General features: G+C 34.8%; 1 protein-coding gene across 3 annotated transcripts in view; it reads left to right on the top strand.

The window, feature by feature from the left end:
* Window positions 1-17,816, top strand: part of LOC106085921 (protein roadkill) — a 453,420-nt gene that overhangs the window by 425,384 nt on the left and 10,220 nt on the right. The gene's annotated exons all lie outside the window — the stretch shown is intronic.

The following is a 17,816-nucleotide window of genomic DNA, read 5'->3' as shown; positions in this document are numbered from 1 at the left end:
TTTAAAATAATTTGAAGCAATCTAAAAAGTGCTAAGTTCGGCCGGGCCTAATCCTACCACCACGGATTATGCCAAAAATTTCCACAATTGAACTAAGTTCAAGGGCATGTTTGTACTTTAAATATCGCATTTTTGCAAAAATCTGTCAAATTGAATTCTCTAGGGGTACTAGAAGACTAATCCGGGGCCCGTTTTATATGGGAACTATTTCAGGTCATAATCATGTTTGAAGTCATAATAAACCAATATTTTCTAAATTTAAGCCAAATCGACTAACAATTACGGTATTTAGGGGCTCAAGTTTTCAACGCTGCGATATGGGTTAACTTTACATAGCCAGTACAACTTGGAAGTTGTAACAAAATACCACGAGCAAAATTCCAACCAAATCGAAAAAAAAATTATAGGGGCTCACCAAGTTAAATCGAAGCACCACCTAATATCCAAATATGAAGCAATATGGCCCATTTGAATTCCTCAGCGACCTATGTACATTGTACATCAATAAGAAATAAAGCGGATTTCTTTATTCGTTCGACGGCAATCGTGATTTCGACAGACGGAGGGACGGACGTCTTTTATTCTTTAATTCATAATAATCAGCTGTTGTCCTTTTATAATATCAGTTAATTATGGTATAAAATCAAAAGAATGTTGGATCATGTGTAGATAATGTTTGGAAGGAAGAACGCTAAGAGATCAAGAAAAATAAAATTTTTAATGGAATGATCGTTTTTCAAATATCTTGCTTAGGGTAGCCTGGCTGTTACAATGTTATTAAGTTTTAGCCTAGTTGTTTTAGTGGCGTCAAGCTTAATGACCATAAGAATTATGTTAAGCGAGAGATTGGATTATTGAAAAGTTACTGAAATAAAATTGCCTGATCAACAAATCCTTGGACATAGACATAAAAGCCAATGTGATTACTTCAGTTGTTTTTTCTCCAATTTCATCACCCTTCGCCATTAATAAATAGTTTCTTCCTGGTCCTTTAGGCATTTATTCTTCTCTACCATTCTATTCACTATCTTATATTTTTCACACCTCTAAACAAAATTGTCCTTCGGTTTTTTTCACTGCGGAAATAACTGCTGGTTGACCTACGTTATGTAGCGTCTTTGGAAATACTACTACTACTACTGCTAGTCAATGATCAACGGAAGTAGAAGTTGAATTTGAACTTGAAAAATGCCAACCGCAACGAATGTGTTTAAAAAATGTACTTGCAATGCAAATCTTTTTGTTAATTTATCTTTAACAGCCGCAAAGATAATTTCTATTTATATGATCTGAAAGCAATAGGTGGAACTTAAAATGAAATAAATTGTTATATATAAAGAATTTTCCATGAAATTGTGGAAGAACTTGATGTTAAACTATAGCGAAATAAAGTCATAAAAAGGCGGAAGCATAAGTCAATGTTTAGCTAATGATATTGGGCCATGAAGCAAAGTTACAACGCCTTACGTTGTAAAATAGAGAAGATAGTGTCAGTTGCTCAAAACAAAATGGTGGAAAAGGTCCAAATCATCGTTGATTTTAATCAATTACAAAAAGGTTTAATCAATAACCGTTTTTACTATTAGAAGGTTAAGTCACATGCCGAAAACAAATGGTGGAAAGGCCCCATGAACATTGGAAATGTCAAAATATGCAAATATGTAAACGTAGAATGAATGCGTGAAAAAAACATGTTGTTATCCTCAATGGCAAGTACTGTCAAAAATTAAACGAAATTATTGACGTCTGATGGCTTTCCTTAACCTTATTGAATAAATTCTAAATGAATTATAACGATGGTAAAAAACTGTTTAAACTGATGATCTGACAACTAAAGTAGGGTATTCTGTTCAGCTTTTTGCGCGTAATGCTGTTAGGTTAAGTTAGGTTGAAAAGAGGGTGCAAATATTAATCCGCCCCATGCCACTATGGACATACACCTAAGCTAGTAATCGGCTTGTTGTGCGCTCTACAAACTATAAAGTAACCTTTAAAAAGAAAATTTTAAGTTAGGAATTCTGTGCTAAATACAAAATCGTTAATTGTTTTCAATACCACTCCCCTAAGTTGGATCATGTCTGGTATTGTGTCTCCACCTAAGTGCCGGTATCTGTCAGACGCGAAAGCCGGGCAATGACAAAGGAAATGCTCCAACGTCTCATCATCTTTCCCGCATACCCTACTCATGCTATCACTTGCCGCACCGATTTTACATAAGTGAACTCGTAACGAATCTCCGTGAACGCCCGAATCTCCGTCTGCAGGACCGTATTATGGTCAGACAGTCTAAAGCAGATATCAGTCCCTCGGTTCTCAATGTTTTGATCCCTCCGTGCAACATGATCTTCCAGATAGCAATTCTAGGGTTCCGTCCCTCCATGACTGTGCTGATGGCAGCAGTGCCTAGCACTCGACGTAATGCTGTCAAACATCACATAAAACGTCAGCGAAAAATAGGCGAAAATGTAGTACTCTACTTACAGTGAGGAAATGACAATAGTATCAGAGCTGGATTTGGGACCATTTCCCGATCAGAATGATCAAAGAGGGAGAAAAGAAAACACTACTACCCATATGTTCACAAGGTGCATAAATGTTCATGACGACCTTTTAACTGTTTGGTTGGAAAAAGTTTCGCTACCTCTTTTAATCTATCTTGGCCTTCCAGTTTAGAACATACAGTCGTTGTTTACAATTCTGAACTTGGCATCACTTTTACACCAATATCTTATTAAGGATATGCCTTAATAAAAAGCTCTTTAACCATAAAGGGATTTTTTTTGGATTTTAATTTAAATTTTAACTATTTACAGCCAATAGTGAGAAAGGCTTAGGGACTTTCTCATTTATGCGTACATTTTAATCTGTCACTATTCACATCCAGTATCCATGTGGTTTAAAACCAGCCAGTTAAAGTGAAATTTTAAAATTGCAAACATGAAAGTTCGATCATTAAAATATTTTCCAAAGGAAAACATGATGATAAGGATGATGATGATCATCATTATCATTTCCAATTTGGTTTTCCAATAGTTTGCTAGCTAGGTGAGTTGATGGCGAATTACTTAATGAAAGGCAATGTGTATTTGAGTGAATGTGGCTGATGCCCCCCAACTGAATGCAACAGATGTTTGTATGTACGTTTATTTTCTATTTGCAATTTTAAATTCAGTTGTATTTCATTTTTGGTAGAAGGTAGGTAGGTAGGTAGTTAAAGCTCCTTTGTTGAGGCTGATGATGATGATGGTGAGTTGATGTTGCAATGATGCACTTTTACTGTGCTCCGAAAAAATGGCTAAAAATTGTGTGCAAACAAACCCAGAAAACTGAAACCAACAAACAACTGCACTCACTCACACTCGTCTCAAAACAAATACGATCACTTTTATTTTTGGGAAAGTAAGAGCACAGCGCTGAAAAAAGAAAGTTTTTTTTTTTCAATACATAAAGTAACACTGTAGTATTTAAAATAATTCCCCATTTTCACTGTTTTATAATATAATGGAGGATGATGGATGGATGAATGGATTGCAATGCAATGGGCTTTGATGAACATAGAGACGGACAAATAGTTATCTCGTTTCGCTTAATAATGGGGGAGTAAAGCAGCTAGTGGGTGTTGTTGGCGTTTTCCATCGTGTTTTCATAACCAACATGTCATGATGTCTGTTAATCCGACGACGGTAATTCATGCGCGAGGTTAAAGGTGTTTTGCCTTTCATGGCTACAACTTTCTTGATTTTCTCCCTTCACCTTTCTAATGCATGGCAAAGAGAAATGATATTTTTTTTAACAATCACCAAAAATTCACTTCCGTTCAACATATTTAGCCAAAGTCAAGATATTTTGTTCAATGAACCACATGAAACCAGTGATTAATGAAGACTTACAAACTCTGGCTGAAACCTTATAAAATAAGGAAATTGGTGCTGTAAGTAGTCCTTCGTTGATATTGGTGGTATTTTTAAATCACTGTTTAAAATTATGGGTACTTCGGCATGTATGGTAGTATTTCATTTTGTTTAAGGACTCGTTAATTAAGCTTATTGAGTATTAGCTTTGATCATAATAAAATCTTTTTGTATAAAGGGTCCATACATAGTAAGGTATGTTATCAGAATTCACTGAATAAGTATGCAGGAAGCATTTAGTCGATCAGAATTCACTAATAGAAGGTTAGGTTACTTGTGAAAACATAAAGTGGATAGGCCCCATGAACATCATTAAGAATGGCAAATCTGCCGATTGAAAATATCATCAAATAAGAGAAAACGTAAATAAAGAATGAATGTAAAAAGAGAACAAGTTGACACGGACGTGCTGAATTTACGAAGATCGTTGAATTGTTGAATTGAACAATTCGTAAACATAAGAAGAAGAAATTTTCCATCTTAAGTAATGGTATGCGCAGCCGTGACTGTCAATGGCCGCTCTCCCTTCGTTTTTATCGAGGCGGGTGCCAAAGTAACGGATTTTTTAATAAGAGCGCTACAAAAGTTTTTTTTTAAACCAAACAAAAACGGTTGTGGATACCAATGAAAATCTTTATTTATCTGAAAGTACGTTCACTGCCATTATGTATGACACTCGATTTCTTTACCACGACCACGCCAGGTACGCTTGCAGAAGTCCAGGCGCCTTAACCCAATTTTCGACAGTTTTCAAGCATAAATCGGCCGATTCTTCTGCAATTTCGCTTTAGATACGTACGTAGTTCATTAATCGCCACTGGCTTCTTGGCATAGACCATAGACTTGACGTAGCCCCACAGAAAATAGTCCAGAGGAGTCAAATCGCACGACCGAGGCGGCCAATCGACTGGACCATTTCGTGAGATAATACGTTCTCCAAACTTGGTTTCCAATAAATTGTTGTGACATTTGCTATTTGGCTTGTGGTACCAAATCCATATGGTCCAATTGGTGCCAAAAATATTCTGTTATCATTGAACGGTAGCGATTCCCATTCACAGTAACGTGTCGGTATTAATCATCACGGAAGAAATACGGCCCAATGACGCCGCCGGCCCATAAACCGAAATTTTTTCGGGATCGGTGTGGAAATCTGTCAGTAATAATGCATATTTTGCTTATTGACGAAGCCATTTAGCCAGATATGAGCCTCATCGCTCCGATTTTCGGTAGTCTTTGTTGGCTTCTATATCTTTCCATCATGAAATGGCAAACCTTACTGAAAAGTAATGAGCGGTAAAAATATGGCGTCGTTTGCTGTCCTTATCGGACTACTTTTGTAGCATCCCTGTTGAAAATCCCTCTAAATGCGACTTTTTATCGGGAAAACAATTTGGTGGTTGCTTTGAAGCCATGGGCATGCAAACACTTCGATCGTAAATCATGGAAGTACCAACAAGACTCGGCACCGTCACGTTTTTAGCCAAGAATGGCTAAAAACCATGTTCGGCACTTCACTTCGTCCACATAGTGGCTGTCCAATTCGGTAGATAGCAACTGATAGACTTTGAGCCATGTTAAAGAGCAATATGGATGCCCTGAAGAAAGCAGTTGTACGGGAAAGGGTCAAAATACCGGCAGATTACATTCGCGTAGATTGCAACTCATATTTTGACCCACTCAGACCAATTGTCAAGGCAAAAGTTGGTCTTATCGAACAAACGCGAATAAATTCTGAAATTTAGATGGCTTCCACAGTCATTTTTCATTTGAATTAATGAAAAAAATTTTTCACAAAAAGTGTAGCTGTTTGAATTGGTAACACTTTATGTCAGCGACCAAGGTTGCCGACGTTTATTTTCTTTTAATTTTCAACAGTGCTCGCCATTGAGGATGGCATCTTGTTTATTGTTTACATTCATTTTTGTTTACGTTGTCTTTATTTGTAATATATTAGTCACCACATTTTGACAACTAGAATTATCAAGGGATCTTTCCACTTTTTGTCTTCGACATGAGTCGTAACCTCTTACAAGTGAGTCCTCGACACATAGTTTATACTACCTTATATTAATCTACCTTGACTTGAATATGTTCTTACCTAACTTTAAACACTAATCGCCCCAAAAACCATCATCTCTTTCAAGAAAAGAAATGATTTTTTTGGGAAAAAAAAACTTTCCATTTATTGTAAAGTCTCCTGGGGGGAAAAGAGAAATGTTCACTTTTCCTTTTCATATATTGTACATTTTCCACACAATTTTCTTTTTTCAATTACTGCTTGCTGTTACAAACAACAGCAACAACACCTTCACAACGACAAAATAAAGCTGCTATATTATTATTTTTGTCGTGTGCAGAGAATTTGAAAGTTTTTAAGTTTCTGGTTTTAGACAACTTATGTAATAGGCAATAAATGTTACGGAAATGACATGTCATGTAACACCACAAACTGTCCTCAATTTCCCCACATAAAGCGACCAACCGCAAAATTAACAAAAAAACGTAAGAAAGAAAGAAAAATTACCAAAGATAAACTGAAAACCAAAACATCATTATGATTTATGTAAAACATTTTGTCTACTGTACAACTGCACCACTGTCCCTTCTTTCTTCAACTCCAAAGTAAAACCTGAAATAGTACTCCACACTTAACAGCTGTTGTTTGTTGCTGTAGAAGTAAGCAAATGTGTACTTCAAAGCACAAAATTTACATAATCTTGCGTGAAAACCTCACACTTTAAAATTAATTATTTAAGGGATTTTTTTTTGTTTTTATGCGCTTCGTTGGCCTAAAAGTCGAAAAATTACACCAAATGTTAAAAAGCCACAACTTTTGTGCCCACAACAAGCGATAAAGCTCAGTGTTGCAATCAAAGACAACGTGGATTTATTTCTTTTAGCTTTTTTCCTCCTACCTCACATTCCCCGTTTGCTGCAAATGAAAGTTTTAAAATACATATGTATGACCTCCTCCCTACCAGTCGAAACAACTTTGAGAAAATACTTGCTTTGGTATATTTAAAATAATTAAAAACTTCAAATGTTAGATTACGTAAAAATTGAATTTGAATTTCTCTGCACTGCCCAGCAAGCAAGGCAAGAAAAAAGGTTAACAATGATAAATTGCCACCTTTCTCTGCAAACTCCATGAAAAAGGCATGAAAGAAAGCGTGAGCGATTGCATGAACTCATGCACATAATCACCCAACATCAACGCCATGATTTGTGTAGGTGTTTCATAATCGAACATTGTGAAGAAGATGATACAACGGAGGTTTTTAAATGCGATAGCTAATGGCTAATTAATACATATTACTTTGGTAATACTGCATTGTAAATACCTTGAAATATTTTTTGAATTACAGCAAACGATACCAAATGTTTTCAAATCAAGTTGGAATTCTACAGAAAAAATGCCTTTGTAAATCTTATGCCGTGTGAAACTGTATTTTGCCTGCACCCCGAGATTGCAGGCTTTAAGTTCAATCAGTAACCCAAAAAAGAGTTGTTTACGTTGTAAATGTTTTCTAAACGATGAAAATAATAAAATAAAACACTTTTTAAAGATATAAGTTTTAAAACAAATTTCTAAGGCTAATATGACATAACATCATGATCTAATAAAGGTAGTGTTGTTGGGTAGTGCAGGGTTGTGGGTAAGTGGCATACCTTTTGAGTGTACCCTGTCTATTGGTATATTTTGCTGTGTTGCCAGACTTCTGAAACAATTTTCAAGTAATAGTACATATAAACGCTCCATTATTATTAGGTCCGCAAAATCAAATACAAAATTTAAAATGATCCATGAGTCTTGTATGAAGGACTATGTTATTTTGAAAAGTTTAACCACCAATAAAGTTTCTTCACTACTGATTCCTGTTTTGGGTAATTATATGTAATACATTAGTTAGTAGTTAGAGTATAAAAAGTATAAAGGTGGTATTATACGATATGTATTCTCATATGTATTGTCAAATGGGACAGCTCTGAAAGTAGTACGCGATGTGTGATACGTACAAAACATTTATTATGAAAAATGAATTTTGATAAATTTGCGATTCTTTCGATTAAATGAGCTCTTATTTTTTCGAACCTACATGTATGCATGTCTCTAAAAAAAAGTACAATACATATGAGAATACATGCTGATTAGAACGCGCTCTATTCATATGGAAAGTAATGTGAACACAGAAAGTGGCATCATGTATGTAAAGCACATGTCGTGTAATAGCACCTTAAGAAAGAAAAAGTGTACGTTCTCAACTAATATATCGAGGATCGAAAAAATGGAGTAGATAATACAACCGTATCCAAATATGTCTGCATAAATCCCTAAACTATTTTCCAGTGGAGACCTAAATGCCTTGGCTACAACCGAAAATTTTGTTTGAGGTGCTTACTCCGCTTAATTCGGCAGTTGTATAAAGATTCCCAAATGAGCCCGCGTCCTTAGTGGCTATCTCGTCCATTAGATTCAGTGATGTCACGTACGAGTACATATGTGAAGTAAGGTTTCGGTCGAATAGGCCATCTACCCCGAAAAGGTGAGTTAACTCAGAGACAAGTTAGGCAAAAACAGATAAAGCAAAACCAGAAGAAAACAATATGATGATGCAGTACGAGACCCCTGCTCAGAACCGAAGAGGATACAAAGATATGGAGAAATATGAGAATATATAAGAATAACCAAAATGCATGTGCTTCCCCGGAGAGTTGACTCACACTCACTCATTTATCCACTCATCAACACGTGCATGACCGTGTGTTTAGGATTTAACCGGTTCTCCAAAGAAATAAGCCAAGCTATCTGTAAAGATTGAGATCTCTTAGTCCTCAAAAATAGTATGCGTCATCCATTCTTCCCCGTTAAAAAGCGTATTTGGAAAACTCTATTGCTTCCAATCCAGCCTTTTCATATAAAGAGCTTAGTGCCTCAACGAACAGCCTTTTATATAATTTCAAAGGAAATAGGAATATACACTTTGTAGGGCTCTTAGGTCAATATTCGATGTATTACAAACGGAATGACGAGGTTTGTGTACATTCCATTCCAATAGCATAGGGCACTCTATTAGTTACGCCTTTTGGGAAAACCAAAAAGTGGAAGGGTGCCATGAACATTGAGGATGTCGAAATGTCCCACAGGATTCTCTGAATAAGATTAAGCCAAACGATCAGCCGACATACAATTTTTTTAATTTTTGGCATTACTTGGCATTAAGGATGTCAACTTGTTCCTTTCATTCCTTGTTTACATTTTCTCTTATTTGATGACATTTTCAAACGGCAAATTTAACTTCTGAATGATGGTCATGGAGCCTATCCACTTTCTGTCCTCGCAAGTGGCCTAACATGCCACAAATAAGGGGAAATACAAACAAATAATAATTGTAAAATATAACAAGTTGACGTTTTTAGTGTCAAAATTCAAAAAATTGAATCACGGCTCAGTAATAGAAGGTTGCGTCATCTGCCGAAAACAAATGGTGGAAAAGTCCCAGGATTTTTGATATCGAAATGCGTCGATTAAAGCTGTCGCAAATAGGAAAAAAACGTTAACAAGTCATTAAGGTGTAAAGAGAACATGTTAACATCAAAATTTCAAAAAAAAATTTTATGTGGTCAAATCGCTTTCACAATCTTATTAAGTGAGTCCTAAAGTAAGCTAATCACTTACCGCACTTTTATTTATTGAATCTTGAAAGTAGAGTAGAAATAGCGGTGAAAAAGAAAGTATCCAAGTTTACAAATTCAAATTTTGCCCATGAACATTCCACTAAAGGAACAGGGGCAAACTTCTCACATATCTTTAAGTGCAGTCCGATTCAAGTTTAAGCTCAATAATAAGGGGCCTCCTTTTTATAGCCAAGTCCGAACGGCGAGCGACATCTCTTCCGTGAGAAGTTTTACACCTTACAATTGTTGCCAGCATTAGGAAGGGAAAATCACCGCTGAAAATTTTTTCTGATGCGTCTCGCTAGGATGGAAATTCAGGCGTTCAGCGTCATAGGCGGGCATGCTAACCTCTGCGCTACGGTGGCCTCCAAGTTTACATATGTATGTGCATATAAAATGGAAAGAGTTTTAATTTAGAAAATGCTCCTTTTTTTGGTTATTGTACAAGCTATATTAACTTCTTGCTTGTCATACATTGAATAAATTACCTCTTCCTCTTCAATAAAAAAAGTAATAGCTGTTTTTTTCTGTCACGGCAATGTCTACATTCCCATTGCAATAGATTTCTTCTTTCTTCATCTATGCTCTGCAAATGTTATTTAACATAGTCGGCTCTTCACTGATAGATAATGTTCTCCATTTAGTTGTATTTACTCTCTCAATTGGTGAACTTGTTTGTTTATTTGCTTTTTGCTCAAAATGCAGTTTTAGATAACCCCATCACCAGCCCCCACATAACACAGCAACAGCAAGAGACGATTTCACATGCGTTTTTTGTGTTATGCTTTTACTACTGCGCTTTTTCTTTTGGCGTTGTTGTTGCTATTGTAGCTGTCTTCGCCGTCGTCGCTGTCGTCGCCGTTTATTATTATTGTTTTCTTTGGGGCTTTCTCGTTACTTTCTAAACAAAAACAAACGTCAAACCTCATTTTCTCAAAATGTATTGGATACAAAAACAAAAGCAAACACAAAACCAAACGTGAATGGTGGGGAAAAAGAAATTAAACGATGACAACGACAAGATCGCGGATCATTGAAAACGAGGTGGCCGCACAACAACACTGTACTCCACTCATTTATGTGGCGTGGTGCTGTCTGTCTTTGAAGAGAAAGAGACTTTGGCACGAATGTATGGACAGACATTTTGGTGAAAGAAGAGTTTTGTTTTATTTTTCTTCTTGTAACCTCTTATTTGCTGTGAAGTTGATTGTGTTTGTTGGAGTTAAAGTCAAAACGACACTTAAGATTAACACAGATCGATATTGAAGTGAAATGTATTTGATATTGGGAGCTTGAAAGTAAAAAAGAAACAATGAAGCAGCCAATGCTGTCTGTGGCGACACACTAAATAACCAAAACCAAAGAAATTTCACATTTTTCGAGTGTCTCTTATAGTTTTTTTTTTTTTGGTTTTTGGAGATAAATATGCAGACCCATTAAGAAATACATTTAAAAATGTAATACACAGGCTCCATATAAAAAGAAAATGCACACATGTATGTTAAATTAAATTACCATAGCATACATTTTTACCTAGTAGATATATTTGGAACAAATTAAATTCAGATTTTGTTTTGCAAATGCTTGAAAATTAAGGCATGTTAAAGTTGTGATTGTATTCTTGTGTTGTTTCAAATGTGGCAACTCTGAAAGTTTAACATATCGTGTGATATATGTAAAGGGTGATTTTTTTGAGGTTAGGATTTTCATGCATTAGTATTTGACAGATCACGTGGGATTTCAGACATGGTGTCAAAGAGAAAGATGCTCAGTATGCTTTGACATTTCATCATGAATAGACTTACTAACGAGCAAAGCTTGCAAATCATTGAATTTTATTACCAAAATCAGTGTTCGGTTCGAAATGTGTTCATTCACCGTAACGTTGCGTCCAACAGCATCTTTGAAAAAATACGGTCCAATGATTCCACCAGCGTACAAACCACACTAAACAGTGCATTTTTCAGGATGCATGGGCAGTTCTTGAACGGCTTCTGGTTGCTCTTCACTCCAAATGCGGCAATTTTGCTTATTTACGTAGCCATTCAACCAGAAATGAGCCTCATCGCTGAACAAAATTTGTCAAAATTTGAACACATTTCGAACCGAACACTGATTTTGGTAATAAAATTCAATAATTTGCAAGCGTTGCTCGTTAGTAAGTCTATTCATGATGAAATGTCAAAGCATACTGAGCATCTTTCTCTTTGACACCATGTCTGAAATCCCACGTGATCTGTCAAATACTAATGCATGAAAATCCTAACCTCAAAAAAATCACCCTTTATATACTAAAAATTTAATATGAACAAAAGGGTGCTTTCAACAGACAGAGTGACGGACATAGCTATATCGACTTAGAATGTCAAGACAATCAAGAATCTATACACTTTTTTGGGGCTAAGATATTTCCATGTGTTACAAACGTAATGACGAAATTTATATACCCCCATCCGTTGGTGCAGGTTATAAAAATGGATATTGGAGTAAATATCCAATTATTTCGATTAAAGCGAGCACTTATTTCATCGATTATACATGTCTATAAAAAAAGTTAGATACGTCGATTAGAGGACGCTCCATTCGTATTTGAGGTACATAAGAAAAGTCTCGTGCATACAGAAAGTGACAGCACATACATATATAAAGTACATTTCCTGCAAAAGCACCTTTAATAAGATCGTATAAAGCGATCAGCCGACTCACAGTTTTTTTTTTTTAAAGTTCGACAGTATTTGACATGAGGATGTCAACATGTTCTGTTGTTACATTCATGGGGTCTTTCCACTTTCTGTTTACGACATGTAGTTGCAACCAAGACAAATTTAACAGGTAAGGGTTGGTATTCTATTCTGCTTTCGGAATAGCCGCTGAAATTTTAAATTGTTTCGCGAGCCAAATATGACAGCTATCAAATGTTTTTGTTTCCATATCAAAACACGTTTCTGTATCTGCACTTATTGTTTTCTCTATTTTATATATTTTTTCTCAAACAAATAAAGAACAACGAACCATTGAAACCAATGAAACAAACTAACATGATGCCGGCAATAGTTTCAAGTGTTGCCACTATAATAGTTTTTTTGCCATTTTCCTCACTATAAACAGATAACTACTTTTCCGCCTATGTTCAGCAAACGTTTCGCCGAGGTTTTTTTTTATATGGAGTTTGACAGCATTCCGCTCGAAAAATGGAACAGAATACTCAGGTTAAGAGCAGTTGGCCAACAACAAAACATTGAATTCACTATTTGTCAAAATTAGTAATTAGTGCAACTCTGATTTGAGTATCTTACTAGTTTGCGCCATTTTGTTTTATTTGTGTGTTGTATGGTTCGTAACTATAAACTTAATAGTATAAAACACACACACAACCGAACGTTATGAGATCTTGTTGACAGAGAGTGCACTCCGTGAGAAATAAATTGTACCCAGCTGTTTGCTGTTCGCACAAGATTCTTTCGCTAATTAAACCATATCAGATGATTTTACAAAGGAAAAACAGCTGACATCTATTGTGTTTTATTTTACTCCTATCCAATGCAAGTCAGATGTTCTAGGTAAAATAACAGTGCAAATTTGCACTGATAAGTTATCGATAACATGCAATAACAGATAATAAGAAACGAATAATCGTCATTTGCAATATATAGTACTAACATAAAACAGCAATTGGTATGATGGTAGTAAAGAAGCTTATAGTCATTTAGAATATCATTAAGGATGTCAAATCTGCCGATTGAAAAAATTATCACATTGGAGAAAATGTAAAAAGAGAATAAGTTGACATACCCAATGCCAAGTACTGCCAAAAATTAAAAAAAAAAAATTATGTCGGCTGATCGCTTAGCTTAAACTTATTCAATGAATCCTGATATATACCTATCTTAGTAACAAAAGCATCATGATAAATATTCATTTCCACATAAATGATAATAAGTTTTTTTTTTTTTGTGTTTGATAAGTAATTTGTGGGGGTGTTAATTCGAAAGTTTCACCATTAAAGAAAATCATATCTCATGCCGGAAGTTAACTTCAACCGTACACAGCAGTATTCACATGTCAAATTATCATCAACGTCATCATGACAAAGATAATCATTAATTCATCCTACCATCCTAACACAACCAGCAAAATCAACCAACCAAACAGGAAAATTTTAAGCAAATCGTACAAGAAAGACATTTCGAGCAAAAAAAGCTATGGAAGATTTAGTTTTTGTAGTTTTATTTTCTTACGTTACACTCTACTGTATAACGAATGCTACGCAGATGTTAATGAGGATGGGTGAATTACAATAACAACGGCAAACGTCAACGTTGCAGTTTCACAGTGCAGCTTGAATTGAAATTTCCCTTTTTTATGCATTACTCCTTTAGTTTTGTTTTTATGGTTTTTATATACATATGTATACATATTAAATATAGGAGTTTTTTTTTACCCATTTGATTTGTTAAAGTCTTGCACCAAAAGAAAAATCAATTGTTGCAGTTATTATTGTTAATTTTTCCTTTTGTTGTGGCTGCATCTAAGTGAAAGAGGAAAATTGTCCATGCGATTTTTCCTACAGCGCTTTTTAGTTTTCTTTGAACACTTACATGTTTGGCTTTTCCAAGGAGCGGCTTTCATTTCAATTTCTTTAGCTTTGCATCCGCCGCTTTTTCTTTTTTTACGTTGGTGATGCATTTCACACAAACAGATATGCAATCAACCGGCCAATAGGAAAAAAAAAGTGTGATGAGTGAAAATTATGCATTACTTACATTACGGGGTCGGTATAGTAAGTTGGTAAGAATTTTATGTGAGTTGTAAATTTTAAATCAATGCAAAAATATCTATTATTGGGACGTACCTATAAGATGTGGCGACGGCAGATACAAAGGTACAGTTATCGATATATTTATTTTTCGCTTTCCAACACATATGTACATACATTTAACAATCGAGTTGTAAAACATAATAATCGAGTTGTTAAACATAATAAACTAATTAACAATATTGTCAATTAAAAATACAAAATCTGCTGAACTTTGTTAAATATTTCATATAACAACATAATTTGGTGGTAAATTAAAATAATTTCGAGACCCTCGTTTTAATTTGGACTCATAGGGAAATGTATTCTCTTTATTGCCAATGGCTAACTGATGTAGGGGAATCTCCACATTATTCCTTTCTTTAAAACATTGAAATGCAGCAATCATTTAGTTTGTGGTTGGATTTTCTTTATGCAATTTAAAATTGGAAAAAGGTTTTCACCTTTTTTACAATTTTCTTTTTTTCCCCTATTTTCACAACGAAAGTTAAACGAAATGATTGCTTTTGTATAAACATTTCATTTGGTTTCATTTCGAAAATTCCCCCCATTCAAACTTTCGAATTAATTTTGTTATTATGTAACACAAGCAAAGCCGCAAGACTGGATTTTCATAGTATTTGTTGTTGGTGTTGGATTTTTTTGTTAATATTGTTAACATTATGGCATGGCACGATGGCGCGCATATGTTTGGTGTGGTGGGTAACATTAATTTTATTTTATTTTGTTTCTTATGCTCATATTGGTGACTGACTGTTGTCATCAGTCACGTTATGGTGGCTTTGGTTTTCTTTTAAATGATATCGTGATTTAAGCTTGATCATCCATACCCATAGCGTACATAGCCTTGCCATACGCTTTCCACAGTATGTTGATTATCAGAAAAATTCCATTCATCATGATGGATAAAAATGATCAGGAGGAGTTTTATGTTATGTCGCACCGCTGTCATCGTCATAATATTGTCATGCACCATAAAGTGATATTTTCAGATGAAAATATGTACGTATCTTTTTTTATAATTTTCACTTTTGCTTTCAATTTGAATCGAAAAAATGCAAAGGAAAAAAAAACGTTTCGCTTTTGCGTAATAATTGAAACTATGTTTCATTTTTTGTTTTTGCTTCAGCTACTGCCGCAGCTACAGGCTGACTGTTTTGACTTGTGAAAGTAAATGAAATTGAGCTGTATTAACCAAATGAATAAATTTCATACCTATTAATGTGAAAATTGCAAAAGACACTTTTTCCAGAGCGAGGGATCATCAACACTTGAGTGGAAAAATGTGAGAGTTAGTGGCCTTTCGAAAACTATAATTGATTTCATGGCTATGGAAAATGATAAATTTATGGAAAAAAGTATTTAAATGAAATAAATATAGGGATTGACATGTTTGTAGTGCGCAACCCAGAAACATTTTTTTTGTCAAAATATGTATGTATGCTACTAACCACTATACAATTGAGCTTACATTTAAATATTCTTGCCATTTTTATTTTTCTTAATTATTTGTTCTGTGTAAGGATTTCAATATATGTTATTTATTTCCCCTGCTATGAGAGCAAAAATGTTAATGATATATAAGTTACTTATTTCCTCTGCTATGAGAGCAAAAATGTTAATAACTCTCTAACTGCCAGGACCTTTAACATTCTGTCACTCCATTCGTTCACTTTTTTTTCTATTATATCAGCTGTGAATAAGGTTGTGGAAAGCGATAAGCCGATATACTTAACAATTTTTTTTGTTTAATTTTTGCCAGAATTTACCTTGGGGGATGTCAACTTGGTCTCTTTTAACTTCCATTCTTTGTTTACGTTTTCTCCAATATGCGATATTTGTAATCGGCTCATTTTGTTCAAGGGGCCTTTCACTTTTGATTTTCGGCAAGTGACGTAACCTTCACTTATCGATGTTCAACTGTAAATTCAATTTAAATTGAAGATTTATTAAGAGGCCATAACAGTTACTTCTTATTAGACCTAATATACATTTAATTTTCCAAACCATGTTTTCATATTTCATATTTAGACTAATCGAATAGGTAGATAACTTGCGATTCTCATTTTACAAGAATGAAATGTAAAGGGAACTCATTCCCCTTTCCAGCAAACTGAGAATTGCCTCTAGGAAAATAACCCATTGTGAATCCGGACTTACTGTCCATTGTCTATACATAGAAGACTTTCCCTAACCACTGGGATTTTGTCTCCCGTAAACGCGTAGACATCTGCAAGAATGTTTGTTGTTGATTAATTTCATTAATAGTCTTGAGTAATCTGGTGTCCAGCTGCGTTTGTTACTACCATTATTCGTGTAAATAAATAGAAATTTTCTACATTCTTTATTCATTCACCTTAAATCTCTCCACACTTCTTTCTAATCACAAAATTGAAACGTGCCATACCATTACCAAGCACTTTTTGTTATGTGCTGCTGGTCTAAGCCAAGGTGTTTTGTCTACGCGTACAATAGAACAAAGCAATAATAAAACTCCTCAGCTGGGTGGAGGTGGGGCAAAAAAGAGCTAGAGTATAATAAGTGTAGCCAGTGAAATGTGCGTACCTCGACAATGGTGTTTAACTTGGTCACACTTTAACCGGATTTATGTTATGCTACACTCTCATTGTTGGCTGCTTTTGTTTATTGGCCTTTGATATGATGAGTTCTACAATAAAAGACTAAATGCATTCTTAAAGAACGATTATATACGTACCTATATACATACAAATATATATATTTTTTATGAACACCTTTTTTATTTTGTCATGTTTGTGTTTCTTCACCATTTCAATTGCATTGAAATTGTAAGCTGCTATGTCGTTAGGCTTAAAGGATCTTGGAATTTGCATTATTCAAAGACAACAATGTTTTATATTTCCAGCAAGTTTCAACGCCTCACCTCAGAAAAGAGATCTTATCTTAAATTTGCTATACGTATTTTTTACTTACACTGATTTCTCCCTCTTCTACTGCTTTCGCTCAGCTTGAAGGTTATAACCTTAAAATTCTTTTTTTTACAATTTAATCAATAATTTTTTCATTACTACACAATTTTTAAACATGAATTTGGCTTGGTGTTATGCAGGATTCACTAATAGAAGGTTAGGTCACATTCGAAAACATATAGTGGATAGGCCCCATGAACTTCATTAAGGATGTCAAATCTGACAACTGAAAACTAGGAGAAAACTTTAACTAAGAATGAATGTAAAAAGAGAACCAGTTGACATCATTAATGCCAAGAACTGTCAAAAATTAAAAAATTTTATGTCGACTGATCGCTTGACTTAACCTTTTTCATGTTACATACATGAATTTTTTATATAAATACAGTACACACACTCGCGATAATATGAATTAATTAAAACCAACCCACCTCCCTTTTACAAGATTGTTCACATTTCCAA

This window comes from Stomoxys calcitrans, chromosome 2 (genome assembly GCF_963082655.1).
Source record: "Stomoxys calcitrans chromosome 2, idStoCalc2.1, whole genome shotgun sequence".
Classification (NCBI taxonomy): Eukaryota; Metazoa; Arthropoda; class Insecta; order Diptera; family Muscidae; genus Stomoxys; species Stomoxys calcitrans.
This window is presented reverse-complemented; position numbering and strand designations above follow the sequence as displayed.